At 37.0% G+C, this 22,411-nt stretch overlaps 1 long non-coding RNA gene across 4 annotated transcripts in view; it reads left to right on the top strand.

Moving 5' to 3' along the window:
- The window catches only part of LOC117796434, a 328,247-nt gene that overhangs the window by 131,490 nt on the left and 174,346 nt on the right, over positions 1 to 22,411 (top strand). For all 4 annotated transcript variants that reach the window (XR_004620956.1, XR_004620955.1, XR_004620954.1 and 1 more), the window contains exons 2-4: positions 17,233 to 17,331; positions 17,817 to 17,904; positions 20,524 to 20,674. This is a non-coding gene — a long non-coding RNA (uncharacterized LOC117796434). The remainder of the gene's footprint in view (positions 1 to 17,232; positions 17,332 to 17,816; positions 17,905 to 20,523; positions 20,675 to 22,411) is intronic.

Here is a 22,411-nt window from a genome sequence, read left to right as displayed (position 1 = left end):
AAGCGTCTGCCTTGGGCTCAGGTCGTGATCCCAGGGTCAGGAATGAGTCCCATATTGGGCTCCTTGCTCAGCAGGGAGCCTGCTTCTCCTTCTGCCTCCTGCTCCCTCTGCTTGTGGTCTCTCTCTCTCCGCAAATAAATAAATAAAATCTTGAAAAAAAATTCATTTTCTGCCTCCCTCTCAGACTTTTTCCACAGCACATTGCCTTTGGTTCACATTTATGTAACTCTTTTCTTTTTGGCTTTGTGGAATAATTTTACATTGCTTTTTCTTCAGACTCTGTAAAATAGTCTTTTCTGACCTATATTTGTTTAAAATATGTCACAGTCAGAGAAGAAGGATCTTCATTCGGAAAGAATTCTTTAAGGGACACTATTTAAGCTCCACCCACGCTAATATTGACTCTAGAAATTTCCATAGTTCCAACCAGTCGGTTACATATTTACAATAATAACTAGAGGTGTCCATCAGGTTCGGGCTTAATACAGACAGCAAAAGCATTTGTTAAGAAAAATTAACTATACGCTATAGTAAGGAATATATGTAGCTTATGATATGGAACACTCTAAAATCTATGCCTTGTTTTCTAAGACAATTCTCCATTCCCTCACCAATAAGTAGAAGAGAGTAACATGTGACCAGAGAAGGGACAGATTTTCACTTAGGTTGAAAGACTCTTCTTGTGAGTGATCCTTCCTTTGTTCTACCTTACATCTTCCTTGAGCTATCTACTTGCTGAATCAGGGTAAACTAAGCCAAGTTCTTTTTTATGGCCTAGTCTCAAAGTACCAACTTTCAGTGCCAAAGTTGTATGTTTTGATTCCTGCTGGAAGCTTTGCTTCCTTCTAATACATTCTGCAAAATGTTGCAAAGACTGTGAGGCTTTAGCTCTGTTTCTCTAAGAATTCTGAGTCTCAGTTTCCTTTGCTGGCTACATTATCTTTTAGGTTTATTATTTCTGATGAGAAGGCTGTTTTAAATCTAATTTGCCTGGAAGAGTTCCCACCAAAAATGAATCTTCCCATTGTGTAAAATGTAGCCACTGTTACATTTCTTTTGTATGCCTCCAGCAGCAGTAGCTCAGAAGTAGCTCCAAGGAACTGATGGTTTAATCATTATTTAACCAATATCATGTCAGTTACACTAATATAATTGTTTTTCTGTCAGAAGGCCTTCTAACATAATCCACGTGTTTTCAGCTGCTGCTTTAAAGGCAGTATCTACACAACATCATACATGTGATTAAAGAGCGGGGAAATCTTTATAAAACAAAAAATAACCAGCTTTATGTTTTGGAATTCTTTATGAGTTTATATGCCTTCCTAAGTGATTTGAGGTTAGATATAAAAAACAGGTGGTAATGTTTAATGTTTAATTTAGGATAATTGGGTTAAGTGAATATATTATGGCCAAAAGGAGTCAATTCAACAATAATTTTTCGAGTGTAGAGTATGTGCAAGGAATCCTGGGAGTTATCATGGTGGCCAAAACCTGGTTCTTCCTCCTAAAGAGTCTAAAAATGGAAAGGATGACAAGTTATGTATGCAAATAATTAGGGGTATAAAATAAGGGTTGCAAACTAAAGGTTCTAGCTATAGCCTACCCTCTGCTTACTGCTGCATTTGGGACTTCCTCCGGCAGTTAGAATGAAACAACAGAACTCACTAGCACCATGTGAACGTGGGAGGGGGGGTGTGGGGCAAAAGGAGTAAAAGGAGCCAGTCTATGCAGGCTCTTATATTCTATTAGGTGGAGATGGAGGAGGATGGACAGGGAAGAGCAGCTTAGACTCTATTTCAAAGACTGGTCCCCAGGACTGGCCCCATGGACTTTTAAAAAATCCAGTGAATTATCATTTTACTTTATTAAGGGTCTACTATAGTCGCAGCACATTTTCCACTAAATCCTCTCAATACAGGGAAGTCTTTCTGGTTTTCATTTTCATGTAATTGTTCTCAAATTAATTAAGAAAAATGAAATAATTTGCCTGACATGTGAACATACTAGATTTAGAAGATATATAGACCATTCATAACGAAAACACAGGGTAGCATTAAGGAAAATGTCTCTGTTTAATATTATCCGAACAGAACCAGAAATGTATGTTTCTTGTGTAGATCTTTGGTACTTAATAGTAAAAGATAATCACTTTAGCTATATGGCGACAGGAGCTATAAGCAGGAAAGGGAAAAGCTGTATTTTATGAAGGATGCCATGAGATGTGTGTTCACAGCCCACAAACTTTCAGGCCTAGGTGGAAAAGTGTGACATCGGGAGATAGGGACATGATCCTATTTCTGCTTGGCCTTGGAGGATTTCAGGAGATACAGTGCTGTTTTGGTGTGTGCATGATTTATGGCTTTGGGGGAGTCAACAATGAGTGCCAAATACAATATAGTTAATGCCATGTGATAGCAAAGACGATGATTTATGAGTTCAAGTGAGAGCCTTCTGAAACTCCTCAGAGTGAACCAGGGGAGACTTTGAAGGGATCACAGCAATCTGCTAGTGAGCAGGGATGGTTGATACAACTATTATTGCCACTAGTGTGGTCCCTTTTATATGCCCAGGCTGATAAAGCCATACAAGACCTGTTTTTTATAACTGGAAGATGAAAAGTAAGTTCCATGAGAACAGGCGCCCAGCCAGTCTTGTTTATAATGACATACCCAAAAGATATAAGGATGTTTTGGGAAATGTCAAATATTTCCATTTCAGTGATGTGCTGGGTACATGAAAATGTAGGGGGGAATATTAGAATGACCAGATGGAGACAGAGCATGAAGACTGGTAAATGTCAGGGTAAGGAGTTGAGATTTATTCCATAGTAATGGATAGCTGTTGAAGGTATTGAACTTGAAGGTGAGGGAAGAGGTCTGGGTTCCTTCGGTCTGCCACTCCTTATAGCTTATGCCTTGGGTCACTCTGCATAGAAATGTAAATAAATGCACAGAAGGAATTCCAGTATTTCAGTCATGACATATGAATTACATTGAGAGAGACATTCTTTTCTCAGATCAGAGGTATAAGCCCTGAAGAACTAATGTCAAATGATTGTCTTGGTGAACAGAATGTAACTCTATAAGGGGGTCAGTCTTTCTCCTATACAGTCCAAAAGGCCTCAGATGCCCATGTTTTTCTAGTTATGTGCCTGGAATTTGTTAAATGCTAGCATGTCTTAGCTAGCAAGATTGAGCTGTTTGACTACTTCTGGGATTACTGTAGTCAATTAACCTCTGCAGAGAACAATTACAAAACAGCCTCCATAGGTATAAAGCTTTTATTTTCAAAATGAATAGTCTCAAAAATTTTCAAAAAGCAAAATAGTAAATACAGCTGTCATTTAAATTTCCATGTTGTACCAGTTGATGTTGTTGACAAATTATATCTATATTAAATACTCTGATGGATGAGACAAAAATGGATGTCATGTTCTAGATTTTCCTCTGTGCCAGTTTGTTTTGTTTTATGTGTTTCTTTAAAATTTGAATGAGTGTAAATGAAGTTATATTTATATGAAAGTGCATCAAGTTGGTGTCAGAACAGTCACCTGAAATGTGAAAATTAGGGCAAATTGATCACTAAGTTATATTGGTTATGGCACAGTCTCATGGGAAGAAAGTGAGCTTTAGAGTTCTGCCTTCCAATCTGATTTTGACCACTTATGAGCTGTGAGTCTTTGGGAAAGTCATTTAATTTACTTAGGCTTCAGAATATCACCTATGAAATTGAGATAAAAATGCCTATTAACCAGATTTTCATGATGAATAAGTAAAATATGGAAAAATATTTTACATATTGGCTTGCTCATAGAGACTCTAGACAAATTTAGTCGTCATTTTATTCTCTTCCATTCTACATCAGACAGCTGTTTTGATATTTTAAAAATGAATGTTACTGGAGTTTCTTTTTTCTTATAACATTTATACATTGTGTTGTTTATTTTTTTGCTACCACCAAATGAATTTGAAGCGGCCTACATTTTTTAAAAAATGGAGGAAACACAATATTTTTTTAAAAATTAAATTAACATATACTATACCATAAAGATAAGAAAATGAATGATATGAATTAATGACTGAAGTTCTTCACCATAGCTTTCAAAGCCATACACCATATACAGAAAAGTGATCTCTCTATGCTTATTTCACATTTCACAATATCACACATCTTTCCTCCAATCAAACAAGACCACTTCATAGTCACTATATAGCTCATTTACTTTTCTTCTGTTTTTAAAGGTTTTATTTATTTATTTTTAGAGACAAAGAGTGTGCAAGCAGGGGGAGAAACAGAAGGAGGAGCAGGGGTGGGTGAGCAGAGAGGGAGGAAGGGAAGGGAGAAAGGATCTCAAGCAAACTTGGCTGAGCACAGAGCCCAATGCAGGGCTGAATCCCACGACCCTGAGATCATGACCTGGGTTGAAACCAAGAGTCCAATGCTTAACCCACTGAGCCACCCAGGTGCCCCTACTTTTCTTCTTTCTGAAATAGATTTTCTTTCTTTCCAAGCCTTCAATAAAAGTTAAGACAGTCTGTCTCCCAGCATAGCATCTTCCTTTTTTTTGTTGTTCATTATCTATTATTTAAGTTGTAATAAACAGAAATGTAATACTAAATTATTCCCTGAGATTCTTGACAACTAAGGGAGACAAATTAAATAATTTAGTTGTCCACTAGATAAAGCATGGTAAAGTCATTTGGAAAGATAATGTTTTTACTTTGATTTGTATGATCAATTTATTTCATAGATCAGTATATGAAGTTTTTTACATGATAATTGGATATTAAGTGAAAACATAATTCTCCAAAAGATTAAAAAATGTTTGTTAAAACTGGATATCCACAAGCAGAAAAAAAAAATTGAATCCAGACACAGCCCTTATACCCTTCACAAAAATTAGCTTAAAATGAAACACAGTCCTAAATGTAAAATGCAAAATTATAAAGCTCCTAGAAGGTAACACAGGAGAAAACTTAGATGACACTGGGCGTGGTGATGACTCATTAGACATAACACCTAAGACACAGCTCATGGAAGAAACAATCAATAAGCTGGACTTCGTTAAAAAACAAAACAAAACCAAAAAAACCTTCTGCCCTGTAAAAGACAATCAATGTCAAGAGAATGAGAAGACAATTCATAGACTGAAAGAAAATATTTACAAAGGACACGTTTGATAAGCAATCATTATCTGACATATATAAAGAATTCTTAAAACTCAACTATAAGAAACACAAACAACCTGATGAAAAAATGGGCCAAAGAGTTTAACAGACTGGTTCACTAAAGAAGATATCCAGATGGCAGATAAGCATATGGAAAGATGCTTTACAGCACATGTCATTAGGGAAAGACAAATGAAAGCAATGAGATACCACTACACAGCTATCCGAATGGCCAAAATTCAGAACACTGACAATACTAAATGCTGCCGAGGCTGTGGAGCAGCGGGAGTGCTCACTCATTGCCAGTGGAAATGCAAAATGGCACAGCCACTTTGGAAGACAGTTTTGAGGTTTCATATAAAACTAAGTGCTTCGTGGTGTTTACCCAAAAAAGTTAAAAACTTATGTTCATGCAAAAGCCTGTACATGGTTGTTTATAGCAGCTTTATTCATAACTGTCCAAACTTGGAAGCAACCAACATGTCTTCTAGTAGCTGAATGGATAAGTAAACTGTGGTTTATTCTGGTTATTAAACTGTGGTTTATCAAGCCTTAATAAAGGCTTATTATCATGTACATATTAAATGTATATTATTAAGTACAAGAAGCCAGTCTTTATATATAATATAGATATAATGTTTTGGGGAAGCTACAAACAACAAAGAATCTTTGTTAAAATGAATTCCTCTTTTATTAGTCCAGTTTTAACTTCAGGAAGATGAATGACATTATTCAGCAATGTCGTGTCCTGATTGTATTTCTTAGCATAGGTCAGAGCTTGGAGAATATTTAAGAATAGCTGGTTAGCTTGTCTCTTTAAATCACCTCATGTTCAAGTAAATTTTGACAAGACCTGGTTATTTACAGTCAATTTGTGGTGTAACTTTCTGATAAGTACTCAAAGCACAGTTATCTGGACTGCTGATTTAACAGTGCTATAGGCATCTTACATACCAGATGTACAGATGGCAGAGTTTATAAAATCTTCTGGAATGCTTGGAGCTTATTTTGCATTCTCACCCAGATAGAAAGCCGTATAATTTCCAGCAAGCATAATGGTAGGATGCAGAAGGGTAGGTATGTGTCTGTGTGTGGGCAGGATAGGGGTTTTGGGCAGGGGCAGGGAAGGGGGACTATATTGGGACCTTCAAGTCTGTTCAAATATTTGTATAAAATACTCATTAGGTATCTAAGAGTTCTGTGCTTCAAAGGATGGAAGAGAAAATTATGTTCTAAAACACTGCTTTTATTATATAGCTTGAAAGAATACAAATTAGCAATTCATTGTTTTGACCAGAAAAGTACCACAGGGTACTGAAGTAATAGAATAGCTGCTTTTGGGGGAAAAAAACTCATTTATTAGTAATAGGTAAATATATTTAATTGGGCTGGACACTTTTTTTTTGTCTTTTGCCAGCAATGAATGTTAGATCAGATATTTAAAAATTAGTGAAATTCCTAGACACACAAGCAAATTTTCCTTTACTCCCTTCCTTCTTTCTTCTCCCCCAACCACCCTTCCATTCTTCCTTCTTTTTCTACACTAGCCATGATGCATGGCAGGTAGTCCATTTATGAACAAAATCAGGCATGACCCTTTATTTTCAGAGCTTATCATTTACCTCCTTTTTAGTACTTATCCATTTGCATTATTATTAAATTGTCCTAGCCTACTAGCTCAAAGATGGATAATAGAGCAGATGTGGGTATCCCTTTTATGGCAACAAAATCAATAGGGAAAGGCTGAGCCTTTTCCACCATAATCCTTTCTATTCCCACCAATGATTTCTAGACTTCCAGAGTATCACTGGGCTCATTAATGCCCTTTGTTACTCCAGTTTCTGAACTCTCCCACATCCTAAGACCCTCTCTCTTGGGCTAACATCCAACTGCTAAGGGAACCAGCAGACTTAGCATGTAAATGCCCCTGGGAAGATTATTTTATTTGTTATTGTATTTAAACATAAATTTCCTAACTAATGGGAAAAGTTGCCTCCTAGGGCTAAAGCAGGCAGAATTCTGATTATGCATCCCAACAGTTCACTACCTCTGCCCATCTTCCCCATAAAATATCCCAGGTGTACAGCAAGAGAAGTCTCTTCTGTTTTACTCTATCTCATATGGGCCTGAAATATGTATAGTCAGTTGTTCCTGATTCTTGTTCTGAAACCCCAGAGCCGTTTCCTATGAATGCTTGATCTGTACCATCACGTCCACATTTCTAGGACCTACTTTCGGCTACTGTCTATGCAAGGCCAACTATAGATTCTTTTTATAGAGTCAAATTCTGTATTTAAGGCGTCTTAAATGTTTACATAGAAGGTGATATCACCCACAGTCGTAAGAAAGAAGCTAGTGGGAGGTAGAAGTAGAAGCTAGTGTCCCTCAGCCGGGGACTTTATAACTAATGGAGTGACAGGGCACCTGGGTGGCTCAGTGCTTAAGTGTCCCATCCTGATTTCAGCTCAGGTCCCGATCTCATGGTCCGGAGATGCAGGCCCTCATGGGGCTCCACGCTCAGGAGGGAGTCCACTTGAGGATTTTTCTCCATCTCCCTCTGCCCCTCCTCCCCTCCTCTCTCTCTCTCTCTCCCTCTCTCTCTCAAATCAATCAATCTGAAAAAAATAATTAATGAAGTGAATATTTTTTAATGCCTGAACTCATAAAAACAGGATTATTTTCAGGTAGAAACTTGGCGTATTTGGAAAAATACCTTTAAAGGTGCTTGAGGGAAAAAAAAAATTGTTTCCAGTAAGTATGGACTAGTCAAAACAATCCTTCCATTGAGGAAGCACTAGAAAATGTAGGGAAAAAATGAACAAAATAATCTGAATAAAGGTTCAGAAGAACAAAACAATTATTGAAGATCCAGTTTGAGATCAGGGGAAGATAGAGATATATATAGGTTAGATTGATATTAGGAGTACTTGTCCTCTGTGGATATTTGCTAATTCTGAAAGAGCTGCTAAAAGTCTAAGTGGTATTATTTAGTGTCTCATGATAAGGATGAAAATTGAGGTACGGGATCCAAGAGGGTGGTACAGCACCGATAAACAATATGTGCCCCATGAAGGTTGACTAGGAAGTCATATGTCCCTTGCAGAAATGAAAACCCAGCTTTGAATCACTTCAGTTTCTGAAATCACGTTAAAGAGATTGTAGATTTCTAAAGTCAGATATCTGACAGAAAAGCCTATCACATCTGGAAAGAACATAATTTTTGGCTTCTAATTATTTTTTTATATATCTGGACATTTCCAGATCTCAAAGCAAATTGACCAAACACAAAGGGATTGAATAGCATGTGCCAGAATGAGCGTAAGAGGGCCTTAAGGCTTTTGTAGTTGTCAGATGCAGATTTTAAATGAAAATTGTTTAGAATATTGAAGGAGATGAATAGGATTAATTAGAATTTAAGAAGAGAATTGGAAGCTAAAGAAAAGATGCTTAAACCTAAAATTATAGCAAATTTAAAGCATAGTAATTAAAATGAAGAACTACAGAGATGGGTTTAGCAGTTTATTAGATCTTAATGAAAAGGGAATTAAAGAGCTGGAAGGAAAAGTAAAAGAAAATATCCAGAATGAATTTCAGAAAAGAAAAGAAAAGAAGAAAAGAAAAGAAAAAGAAAGAAAAAAGAAAAGAAAAGAAAAGAAAAGAAAAGAAAAGAAAAGAAAAGAAAAAAGAAAAGACAGGTATATATTCTAGAAGGCAAAAACAGAACCACACATAAATAGCCACCTGATTTACAACAATGCAGTGGAAAGTTTGGTCTTTCCAGTAAATGCTACTAACCCCCGCTACACATGACTCAATTCTAGATGGAGAATAAAAGTAAATGTCAAAGGTAAAAGAAAACATTTTTAAAAGTATTCAAAAAAATAAAGACTATCTTATAAACTTCAGGTAGTCATAGATTTCTCAAATAGAAAACAGTAACTCTAAATATGAAGAAGAATGGGATTCAATATGAGCTTCTGAGGTGCTGCTTATGTTTTACTTTTTGATCTGTTTGCATGTTTTATGAGTGTGTTGAGTTTGTAAATATCCACAGCACTGTGCAGTAGGGAATTGTTTTCTTTTCTGTAGGTATGATATAATTCAGTGTTTACCCAATAAGAGTTACTATTTAAAACAGCATCAAAGAATATCAAATAACTAAATCTAACTTTAACAAAAGCATGCGAGTCCTTTTCATGGAAAACTACAAAACAATATTGATAGGAATTGAAGAGCACAAAAATAAATGGAGGGGCATACCATGTTCATGGTTTAGATAATTCAGTCTTGTAAAGATATCTCTTTTACTCAAGTCCATATTAAAATTCAATGTAGGGGCCCCTGGGTGGCTCAGCCGTTAAGCATCTGCCTTCAGTTCAGGTCATGATCCCAGGATCCTGGGATTGAGCTCCGCATCAGGCTCCCTGCTTGGCGGGAAGCCTGCTTCTCCCTCTCACACTCCGCTTGCTTGCTTGCTTGTGTTCCCTCTCTCTCTGTCTTTCTCTGTCAAATAAATAAATGAAATCTTAAAAAAAAAATTCAATGTAACTGCAGGCAAAATCCCAAGAAACTTTTATGTCAAACAAGACAACATATTCTAAAAATTATAAAGAAAGGAAAATAGCCAGTGGCCTCTGACATAATAACAATGATGAAGGACTTGCTTTAGCAATTATTAAGACTACCCAAAGATAAGCTGAAGTATGTTAAAATTTTTAAGAGTTTGTTTGAGCAAAACTCAATTTGAATAAGGCAACATCCAAACTGGCAGATAGAAAGGAGCTCCAAGGAACTGTACAAAATGAAAGACTTTAACAGGCAGAGCAGGAACAAGGAAGATACGCTGGGCAAAAACTCTGGCTGGTTATTGCAAAGTTACTTTCTTTTAGAGGTGGGAAAGTTCTATCAGGCAGATTACCTAATCAGGTGATTCCTGATTAACTGGTTTAAGATTCCATTTTTGGAAGAGCTGAAACTATAATTAAGTCTCAGTTTGGTAATGTGGAGCTTACCATAGTAACTTCATCTGGGGCCTCTTGTTTTTAAGGCTTGAAAAGCTATAGTAAATCAGTGTGATAATGGTGCAAAATAATGTAAACTGACCAAAGAAAAAAGCAAAGTATCCAAAAACAGAACCACCCATATATGGACACTTGATTTGTTACAGAGCTAACATTACATATCTCATTTCAATAAATTTTTCTGGAGCATTTAGATATCTGTATTTAAAAAAATTAGCATAGCACATGCAAAAATTTATTTCAGGTATTATTAGGTTCCTAAATGTGAAAAGCAAAATAATGCTTCCATAAAAAGATATGACAATATTTAAAATGCCTTGAAGGGAAAATTTCTTAAATAAGATACTGTGATATTGCAGTTTATAATAAGAAATATGTATTTGATCTTCCTCCAGTTCTTGGCACATAGCTCCCCAAACCCTTGTAATTTCCTAAGTGATTAGAGCAATAGGGGTATCTTTTGTTATAATATTTTGTTTTGTCCTTAGTTCTTGAAAAGGCTTGAGAGAGATAAAGGTGAAAGGAGCATCTTTTGTTATTAATAACAAGCCCCTTTCAACCACACCCGAGTTTATGTTATTGAGGTGGCTTTTGGAAAGCCTCCAAAGACCAGGGCTCAGTGCCACACATGATTAGAGGATTAGAAGTTTCAGTTCAATACCCCCGCCCAACCTCCCAAGAAGGGAGAGGGGTTGGAGATTGAGTTCAATCACCAATGGCTAATGATTTGCTCAATCATCCCTTTGTAATGAAACATCCATAAAAAAAATCCCAAAAGACGGAGTTGGTGAGCTTCTAGGTTGGTGAACACATGGAAGTGCTGGGAGAGTGATCTGCCCAAAGAATGCGTATAAGCTCCATACTCCTTCCCACATACCTTGCCCTATACATACTTTCTCTCTGGCAATTCCTGAGTTACATCCTTTTATAATAAAGTAATCAGTAAACAAAATGTTACCCTTAGTTTTGGGAGCCACTGTAACAAATTAATCAAACCCAAGGAGCGGATTATGTGGACTTATAGCCAGCAGGTCAGAAGCATAGGTAACAACCAGGACTTGCAATTAGGATCCAAATTGGAAACAAGGGCAACCTTGTAGAACCGAATCCTTAATGTGTGGGATATGACACTATTTCCAAATATAAAGAGTCAGAATTAGTTAAATTCTAGGACACCAGCTGGTGTTATCAATGTGGGAGCTCCCCTCCCCCTCATACACCTGGTGACCGGAGTAAAGAACTTTCAGGGCATCATGTGTAGTGTAAAGGAAAACAATAGTATGCTTTTCCTTTACAAGTACAAAAGGAATAATAAAAGAAAACATTTTGGGGCACCTGGGTCGCACAGTCCGTTAAGCATCTGACTCCTCATTTCAGCTCAGATCATGATCTCAGAGTCTCATGATCAAGACCCGAGTGGAGCCCCATGCTCAGCATGGAGTCTGCTTGAGATTCTTTCTCCCTCTCCCTCTGCCCCCACCCCCACACTGCACCGTCTATCTCTCTCTTTCTCAAAATAAATAAATCTTTAAAATAAAACAATAAAAGAAAACATTTTTGTTCATTAAGAATGTTTGTTCTTTTTGTTAAGGGGTTCAGCACAGTAGAGGTATTATTTATAAAGTAAATAAAGTAAACCAAAAAATAGGAGAAGTATCACAATGCATATAGCTTTCAAGGATCTTGTATGCAGGATACATAAAGAACTTCTACACATCAGTAAGGGGAAAGAACCAAATGGAAAAATATGCATATTTTGAAGAAATATTTCAGAAGATAGTCAAACACATTAAAAGGAACTCAATTTCTTTAGTAATCAAGAAAATGCAAGTTAAAGCTACAATGAAATATGGTTACAAACCCACCAGAAAGGCTAAATTTAAAGCGTGACAATTCCAAATGTTGACAGAAGTAGAGCCACTTAGTGTGAGTAAAATTTGATAGATTTAATCTTCTATGTTGCCCCTTGAAGAAGGAAAATATCATATTCTCTCCAAATACCAATTTGTTCTTGAGTCTAATGACTAAGCCACTCTTTTAAGGATTTATAGACCCAATTCCAATATGGTGGGGGAAGTTCCTCTACACACAGCACCAAGCAATTCTCAAACACCAGCAGGGTATTCAAGAATTCATCTGAATTCTGACACTGTCTATCCAGAAATAGCATAAGATTACAGGTTAAGATTCAGTCTTTCAAGACAGCCCAGCTCCCCACTTCAGAAGCCAGTCACAAGCCCCAGGTTGTTACCTGTGCTTCTGACCAAATGCCTACACATTGGAGGTTCCAAAGACCTGCTCCTTAGGTTTAATTCATTTGCTAGAGAGGCTCACAGAACTCAATGGAACATTTACTTAATATTTACCAGTTTATTAAGGATATGGTAAAGGATACAAATCGATAGCCAGATGAAGAGTTATGCAGAGTGAGGTCCTGAACAAAGGAACTTTTATCCGTTGAGCTTGGGCAGAGTGCAGTGGCAAGTGGAAGGGTTCTGGTTCTGCAAGTGTAGACGCTGTCTGAAAAAAGACCAAAAAGCTGTCCTTGGGTTTTTATGGAGGCTTCATTACACAGATGATTGACTAAGTCATTGGCCATTGGCTGATTCAGTCTTCAGCCCTCTCTCCTCCCCAGAGGTCAGGTGGAGGGGGGGTTGGGATGGAAGGTTCCACCCCTTTAAACACATGGTTGGTCCTTCTGGCAACTGGCTCTGCCCTTGAGTGGGATTCAAAAGTCACTTTCATTAGGGGCACCTGAGTGGCTTAGTTTATTGTGCCTCTGACTCTTGATTTTGGCTCAGGTCATGATCTCAGGGCCCTGGGATCAAGCCCTACCTTGGGCTCCATGCTCAGTGGGGAGTCTGCTTAAGGATTCTCTCCCTCTGTCCCTTCCCTAACATCTTTCTCAAAAAAATAAATAAATCTTTTTTTTTTTAAGTCACTTTTGTTAATAACAAGACACTCATCTCACTTTTATGGCTCTGAAGCATTTTCAGGAACTGTGGATGAAAACTAAGTATATCTGAGAAACATGTATTTGGTCATCTGAATGACCAATATATATTTCTTATAAATCATTATATTGCAGCCATGATCTTCCAATAGTTTTCTATCAGATGTCTTTTTTAATAGGTTATTAACACAGGATATTTATTTCATAACTGTAATTGTTATTTAATATAAATTCTGTGCAAGTCTTACCTTATGGACATCTCTAAGTTTATTTGATTTTTTTGTTCACTTGCTCCTTACTGGCTCCCATTAGACTTCACAAAACTAAAGACCCCTTTATTTCTAGATTGCTCCATAATGGTTTTCATCTGACAATTTTTTTAGCTAAAAGGCATAGTCCCATAGAAACAATTTGTGTATAGTAGAGAAATTTTGACTTAACCTTCTTATCCCCACAATCTCACTAGTCAGTAATAATCAACAGTCAGAATATTGGATGTCCATTTCCTTTTTCTCCTTAAGGATGGGTAGAAGAAAAGAAAAAGGTATTATCCAGTGGTCAATGACATTGATTTTTCAGTAGAGGTATAAATGTGGTTTCCGTTAGACTTATCTTATGGACAACCATCTAGCATTGTTATTGCATGCTACTAGCTCAGTTCAATTAACATTTATTAAGTGGCTATTTTTGCGGTTTTTAAAATAACAAAGATGGCAGCTTTATCCTTCTCTTCCAGGAAGCCACATGAAAGTATAAAGAGAATGAGGGAGAGAAATAAAAATGAAATCTCTAAAGTAATTAGGGAGAGATCTGATTTATTCATTAATTATACAACATGCTATAAAATTGTATTAAAATGGTCATTGAGTGCCGTCTATGCTGTAAGTGCTATCGCAGTGTTGGGACATACAGCAGGAAAAACAAACTATGCCAAATATGTGAAAGGGCTGCTAAATTTAGTGATTATCAGAAAGAAAAGTGGAAGCCTTCCCAGAGGTAATGTCCATGGCTGAAGATTTCAGAAAAAAGTTTGCTCATTCACCAAATTAAGTAGCCTACACCTAGACTGAGGGACTTGACAACTCATTGTTTGGACTAGCTTGGCCTGAACACTTAAAAAGCAAGCGAGGATTGAGCTAAATGCAGAATCGTGTACTGAGAAATCGTATCTTCAGGCAACAGCCTCTCAGACAGGCAGGATGGAAGAGAGGAACGATGCATGGTGAACATCCTTGCAGTGCCAGTCTCAGACGGTTCAGAGAATCAAAAACTAAATCATTTATACATACAGTTCTGAATTATATGAAGAATTATTGATAGCTATGAACATGATGCTGGCTCTCCCATTATATGAACTACCTGAAAATAGTTGGCTTTGGAAGGACCTACCTGTTTGAAAATCTAGGCATTGTCATTAAGAAACAATTTATAATCTCAGGAATGAGTTGCCACAGTGCCCAGAGATGTTTCTCATTTTCTAAAGCAGCAGTGAGTGTGTCTAGAAGTAACTTCCAGTGTCAAGTATCAGTGGGATCAAGGAGAGCAGCAGTAGTATCTCTGCTGAGAGATGTCAGTACTGGTGTCTTCACAAGAGTAGTTCCATGTGGAATTTTTGAAGCTCTTCCGGGCAGTGTAGCTCTCATCCCCAATCCTCCTTGCGCTCTGTGAGCCATTCGGTGTACTTTAATACATTCTGTTTCTCTTAAATTAGATAGAAGTAGGCCTTGGTTGGGCTTTTAGGGTAAATATGATCAAGTCTCAGCTCTTGGCCTATCTATTCTTGCACAGAGAGAAAAAGCATACACAAAAAAGCATGAGAGACTTGTAAGATAGATGGAAAATGCTTAACGTATGTTAATCAAAGGGGCGATAGTTAAAGAAATAGTGACTGAGAATTTCCTAGATGTGAATAGATACCAAGCCACAGGTTCAAGGTCTGCAAACCCCACAGAGTAAAAATAGAAAGAAACCACAGTTAGGAACATTATAGCCACACTGCTAAAAACCCAAGATAGCGTGAAATCCTAAAAGGGAGCTAGAGGAAGAAAAAAGGAAGTTCAAGAAGACAATTACCAGGACAAACAGTTTATAATAAGTTTGTCTTTGACTTGGATGGAAACTCTCAATCTACTCTTCAGAAATTCAGCAGCTTTTCCCCACACCCTTGAAAATAGTGTCACAAATTGTGGTTATAACTTTGATATTCTAAATATTAGAATCTTTAAACCTCTTTAATATTTAACCTGTTGTGGTTTCTGAATGATGAATGGAGCTGTTGGGAGTTTCGGGGAAATTCAGCCTTTCTGACTGAAACTTCTTCACTGACTTTGGCCTTTTTGGGGCTTTTGACTTAAAGTGCAGTTTATAATTTAGGTATTACTAAAATAGTGTTCCCATGCAGATTTATGCCAGATTATCCCTATGCCTATGCACATAAAGTTGATTTATAGTTTTCCATATTCACTCTCTTAAATCACAAAAAACAAAATTACAAGAGCTATTAGTGTTTGCACTGCTTATATATTGTTTTTCTTTTTTCTGTTCTTAAATTGAAGTTATACTCGCTCATAGAATGATTTATGCATTTATTTATGCATTTATTTATTATTTCTAAGTAATTTTGATTTTATTGCAACTCTTGATTTCATAACATGCCTTCAGGTGTCCTTGAAAGAAGCACTTTCATCTCTGTGGATTCAAATGCCCTCCTTTGGCTTACATGGGCAGCAATTATGGTGTCCTGTATCATCTCGTCTCTTTACACAGTGATCCCTGTGAAGCTGAGATGCAAAGATTCTACCCCAGTGATTTAGGTCTGGCCTCATTCCAAGCCTTAATTGATGGAGACTTTGTCCTGTATTTAGTATTCAGTATAGAGCAAAGCATTTCTCATGAAATGGTTCCAGGGAATGAAAATGACCTAGTTGTTGCAAGCCTCCCAGCAAAGTGGAATTACCTTCTGGACCAGCCCTGAGGCTCAGTGCCGTGCTGACCACTTTCTCTTGCCAAGTAATTTCCTAAGATACAAACCAGACTCATTTTGAAAATATAAAACTCTATTAAATATATACAATAAAGTAAAAAGACAAGGTACAAAATGTTATGAGCACACATTAGAATTGTAAACAAAAAAAAATTAATAAAAGCATTTGAAGAAAGCCTGGAAGGAACGCCACCAAAATAATAACAATGGTAGTTTGAGTACTGGAATAATAGGAAATTAATTTTCTTTTCACCATTTTACATAATTTCTGGATTGTAGTTTTATTACTTTTATAATTAAACAATAAATTTCCTTTAAAAATGATGTTAAAATAACGCTCTGATAAAAATTTTGACAACCTATTTTTATAACCTCCTCTCCTTAGCTATAGACCTGGGATTATACCGCTGGAATGTCATAACTAAGATCATAACATGTTAATAACCCAACTGGAGTTCTTAACATTATGGTTTGCTTATTTTGTAATACACTGCTTTTTAGCACCTGTACAATTCAAACCTTTTAATTACATTTTGCATGACTGTCAGACAAAGTAATTGTGAGCAAGCTTTCATATATGCATTTTTCTGAAGCTTGACGTATTATAGCAATCCAAATGTAGTGGGAACACTGCATTTAACCAAGCAGGAAAACAAAGCAGTAATTGTGATTTCCCTTGAGGTCATTAAGAATGGAATTTTTGAGTCATCTTTTTAATCTTACAGATGCCTTAATAACCAAAATAACATTACTTAATCAAAAGTATGTGAAGACCTCACAAACCCTCTAACAAATCTTCTAGACTACAAATAAAAAACATGAAAATTAAAAACTAATATGAAATTTTTTTGCACAAGTCTTATTTGACTACAAAATAAGTTTAGAAATAGAATCAATGATTTTTATATGCATTTAATCTTTGTTCTTCCTGATATTGTTCTTTGATATTAACTCTACATAGTTTGAATGAGTATAGAAAATATCCATACCCCTTTAAGTTAGCATAACTTCTTCTTTACCTGCATTACTGGAAAAATACCTAGTTATCTTTAAGCCAAGTAAATTTATTTTAGAAATAAATTGTACAATAATATTTCTTTCCTAAAGGTGCTGAGATCAGGAACCATGGGAATAGCTCCCATGGAGACATGACATCTATACAATTACAATTACATCATGGCTGACTTCTTTCTATGTCTTTTTATGGTAAGTTATGAAGAACATACATTTGCCTTTTTGGCAAATTTATACCAGTTTTCAAATTTACTTTGAGCCTCATGGTATGCATGTCAAAGGAAGGCTTTTCTTACCTGGAATGAGTATGGCAAGGGAACATCCTGTTTTGTGCTATTATTTGCTCACTAAACAAAGTTGAGCAGGTGATGTCAAGCTGAGTGTTAGAGCAATTTCATATGACTCCAATCTCACCCTATGCCTTGAAAGGGAATGTGAATTAACTGTGCTGCTCTGGGTTTTTGTAATCATGTGCTATTTCATAAAATCACAGATAAGTAGAGTCAGAAGGAAATTCTAATCCAGTGGTTGTGGAGTTGAACTCCTTTTTCAAAAAATCAATCTTGTGTAGAGGCCTAAGACATAAAATGATATAAGCAGAAGTCCTTTATTGATTGAATAAGAGGCTGCTGGGCAGCCCCTGCAATTCATTTGTTCTATCCCTTCTTTCTCTGCAGGGGCTATTGAGCATCTCAACAGAACACAAGAGATTCTCAGAACAGATTGCAAACCACAAATCTAATCCCAATTGCTCTTATATTACAGGTAAGTCATCAAAAGCCTAAAGAAGTGAAGCTACCCATCCAAAGTTATAGAACACAAAGCCTTGCACACATTAGGTCTCAAAATATAGGCTATCAGGGTAGATGTTACATTAATCAGTGAAAGAGGTAGATTTTGTAATCTATAGCATCTTTTCCCATCAAAATTATTGTTGTTGATTAATGGAACATTTTATTCATTTGTCTAAAAGTGTTCAAAGGAAATTGTAAAAAAGAGAATGGTGATTATGAAAATCAGCCCCAGGGGCACCTGGGTGGCTCAGTCGGTTAAGTATCCAACTCTTTGTTTTGGCTCAGGTTGTGTGAGATTCAGCCCTGTGCTGGGCTCTCCGCTCAGCGAGGAGACTGCTTGAAGATTCTCTCCCTCTGCCCCTCCCCCCACTAGCACACACTCACACTTGCTCTCTCTCTAGAACAAATAAATAAATCTTTGAAAGTCAGCCCCAAAGCCTATGGGTAGGTCAAAGAACTTAACAAAAAGTTTGGGAGAGATCTCATCATGTCATCCTGAGGGAACTACAAAATATTTACTCCAATACCACTGCTACACAGATCTAGTGGAAACCTGACTACCACTGGAACCATGAATGCTCCATTATGTACAGAGAGGTATTTACAGGAGGTAATTTCCCAAGAATAAGAGCTCTGGTCAATTCTAAATTGGGTTAAAGTCATGCTGGGTCCTCAGTGTGGACAATCTATAATGTAGATTATGGTTGAGTTCTGTAATGTCACTGAAATTGTAAGACAGGGATCTCTAAGACATCTAGATATTCTGATTGCTTAAAAATTACAGTGTGTTGTGGTATACATTCTCACTTTATATTACGTAAAATATTTGATTTGAGCAGAGTACTGATTTCTTGCCTCAAAAGTCACTTCCCCTCTATGTTATCAGTCACCTCGTAACTCAGCAGTTATTACATCAGATTTCGTAGAAATACAAAATAAGTTATCACAAAATCAAAAAGTTATGTTTATTACTACCATGTGAGATCTGTAGAGAATACAATGAGACTTTTGCTGGGTCTCAGAATTTCATCAAAAATCTTCAAGCTGAGACAGTGAAAGACAAGTTTTGTTACTTACCTAAAGAGGAGCAACAGACTGATCCCCCAATGGCCAAACTAGTCCAATCATCATCATTCCCAACAGCTAGTGTAAGAAAAGATCGCAGATTTGCTGGAGAACAAAGTCAATGAAAGGACTTCACAGGTACATTTAAGACTATCACAACCCCTCTTTCCTCTAAGTCAAGTAAGAGCACCTCCCAGTAACCACCAGAGATTGGAATGTCTGTCAAAAGGGAGATGGACATTTCATTAACACACTCCTAATCCCTTTGCCAAATGCTTGCTAATTGCACAAATGCATAGGTCTGCCCATGTTGGTATATAGCAGATGCCTCCAGCTTGGCCTGTGTTCCCTGGAGTTTGTGGAGGCAAAGAACGGTGCTTGTCTCTCACAGGGGATTGCCTAGAGCAGGTTCCATTTGCAGAGCAAGAATAAAGGATGAAGTGAATTCGTATCCATTTTCACATGGATCACCTGGATACCCAGAAAAGTAGCCAGACTTGAATATTTTAGAAAGGACTGGGATGTATGCCAAAAGGGGGAAAAAAATGGACCATTTTGCTTTATTGGCAAGAGTGGAGGGCAAGTTGTAATAAGTCACCTAAAGGGTCCATCGCCTATACCATGAAATGGTGCAGTACAGAAATATCCAGTATGGGGAGTAGGGCTTTCGCCACTTTACTTTGCATCCTCCCTAGCAACTGATCACTGAATAGTTAGAAGGAGAAGGAGAAGGAGGTGCAAGAAAGTCATATTCGAAGTCAGTAGGAAGAGGAAAAAATAAGATGATCACTCTACCCTATTTAGGATAGACCATTGGGTATACCAGTTATACTTTTCTAAACTTGATTTAGAGTAGGTAGAGGAAACTAAAACTCAGAAAGATAATTGACTAAAGGCACAAAGGTAGGAAGTGACAAAGCCAGGAGTCTTGTGACTCCAAAATGAATTTCTTGAGAGAATGCCACCTTCACTTTATAGCAAGCCTGCAGAGAAATGAAGCAGAATATATACACTCCATGCTACCTTCCTCTGTAGCATTTTCAACTTACATCCTAGAAGGATCAGACTGGAAAATTGCCAGTGATTTTTCTGGCACATTGGGGTGATGGTGAGTAAGTTGTTTCACCTCCCTAAACCTCTTTTCGCTCATCTATAAAATGCAAAGTTTGGTTCAACTCAGCTCTAAATTCCCTTTTAGATTTTATCAAGATACAATCATAGCTCAAAAAGAGAGAGAGGAGAATAAAGAAGAGGAAAGAGGAGGGGAGAAGAAGGGAGGAGAGGAAGGCAAGGAAGGGGAAGGGGGAAAGGAGAGAAGGACTGGAGGGGAGGGGAAGAGAGGGGAAGAGGAGAGGGAAGGAGAAAGCTATGCAAAAGTACATAAGATTCTGTATTAGTTGCATGAGTTGAATGTTTTGTACCTTTACTTTAGATTTTTCAGGGTAATCAGAGAATTTAATTAGAACTTCCAAAAGTGACTTTATTTCCATATTCTCTCCCTTCTCTCTCCCATTATTTCTTTTAGAGGCATTGCTAAGATGATTTCATAAAAAAGAGAAAACAATTTTAGGAGATCAACACATTTCATCTTCCCTGAAATGCTTTCAGTTGTGGACGGTGCAAATTCTGCCCTGTCTGAATGCCTCTCCGTAACTGGATTCCCAGGAGGAATGGCGGTAGGAAGGTTTCTTTGTTTTGTTCGTTTTTTTGTTTGTTTTTGTTGTTTTTTTAAACACGTGATGGGAATGAGTCTGGGAAACCGTAACTTCAGATGGGTTTGTTGCTGCAGCTTTCAATCCTGTCACAATACGTGTCAGAAGATGAATAAAGTTGGTGCCATCTTCTGTTTTCATTATCATCCAAGGGGTTGGGATTGGAAAGGATTCATTTTGTGCCACTGTCATTTCTCATTACTATCTTTGTCATGAGACTGAATTATAACAGCCCTCCGATGCCAGCTATGGCTTTGCTCTCATTACAGCCTTCATTCTTGGGACGAAGATGGTAATAAGAATGGAATGTCGTGTAAAAACAGAGCTCACTTTCATGACAGTTGGAAATTGGTGATGAAAATGGAAAATGGCAGAAAAAAATTAATCCTTTTTTTGTGGCAAAAATGGTCCTGCAAACAACAGCGTGCACCAAAGGTATCCCTCACGGTGGCAATAACAAAGCAATGAAAAGGCAAACAATGAACAGCTCTTGGAGCAATTGAGGGTTTCTGAGGCATCCATCTTACTTGGTGCTTTGGAAATATATCTCTTAATCCTGAATAATGTAACATCCATTTAGCTCCAAAAGTAATGTGATAGGCAATTAGGAGCTCCTCTGTTCTCCCTTCAGTGATGTTGAGTATCTCTATTACATACTGCCAGAAAGGCACTACCAAATTTATGGAAGCCATTAGAATTTCTATATAGGATACCTTTCACACACACACACACACACACACACACACACACACACACACGAGCGCATACACACACGTGTCTCTGTATGTGTGCTTGTGTACATACAATTATAGCAAAGTGTTTACTGACTCAACAATAGTGACTTTGAAAGGAAGGACTTCCACTTTCTATTTTATACATTCCTGTATTGATCGATTTTTTTTTTAAAACAAGAGCATTTACCACTCTTAAAATTACAGACGTGATAGCCTTCTTTCCCATCAAAATAAATGGCTCTGTATACCACTGAATTACCTTTACTACCAGAGTCTATTGTCAACCCTAGATACATATGCTCTAATTTAAAATTGAAGGGGGGAAACTGCCATTTACATCCACATTTTTGAATAAATGCTTCAGTTTCTTTCTTTACACCTCACCATATTTTAAATGTAATATTTTTTCTTTTCCACGCAGAGGTCCTATCTTTTCAGAATGAGTGTTAGAGCATGCTAATTGTGGAAAGAACTTGGTGTGAAATGGTCTTTTCATTAGATTTCATTTAAAGCATTTTATTTAATGTTTTATCATTTGCCCAACATATATAACAGACATTCAGGATTTATCCACTTTTCAACACATGTCATTGTTGGGAAGGAAAGGGGTATTTTAATATGCACATGGAGCACAGAACCATTTGTAAGATGGTTATTGAATAAAGAAATGTTTATTATGTGCATGTTAGTGTCTGGCATACACTTAAGGTTGCTAAATGTTGACACAGTTGCCTATGCTCTACGGACAAGCCAGGGGAAGTAGGCATGAGAGACCACTTTTATTAGTATGAAAAGAAGGCAATTACTCTGTAAGACACCACCTGAATTCACTTGGTTGCTTTTACTTTGGCGTGATTCATGGCAAGGGCCCATTTTAAATTTCAAAATCTTTTATACTTTTAGGAGCCGGGATGGAGAAATAAAATGACAATTGCTAGAAACAGGAAAAACAGATTATTTTAAACTA

This window comes from Ailuropoda melanoleuca, chromosome 15 (genome assembly GCF_002007445.2).
Source record: "Ailuropoda melanoleuca isolate Jingjing chromosome 15, ASM200744v2, whole genome shotgun sequence".
In the NCBI taxonomy this organism is placed as follows: Eukaryota; Metazoa; Chordata; class Mammalia; order Carnivora; family Ursidae; genus Ailuropoda; species Ailuropoda melanoleuca.
This window is presented reverse-complemented; position numbering and strand designations above follow the sequence as displayed.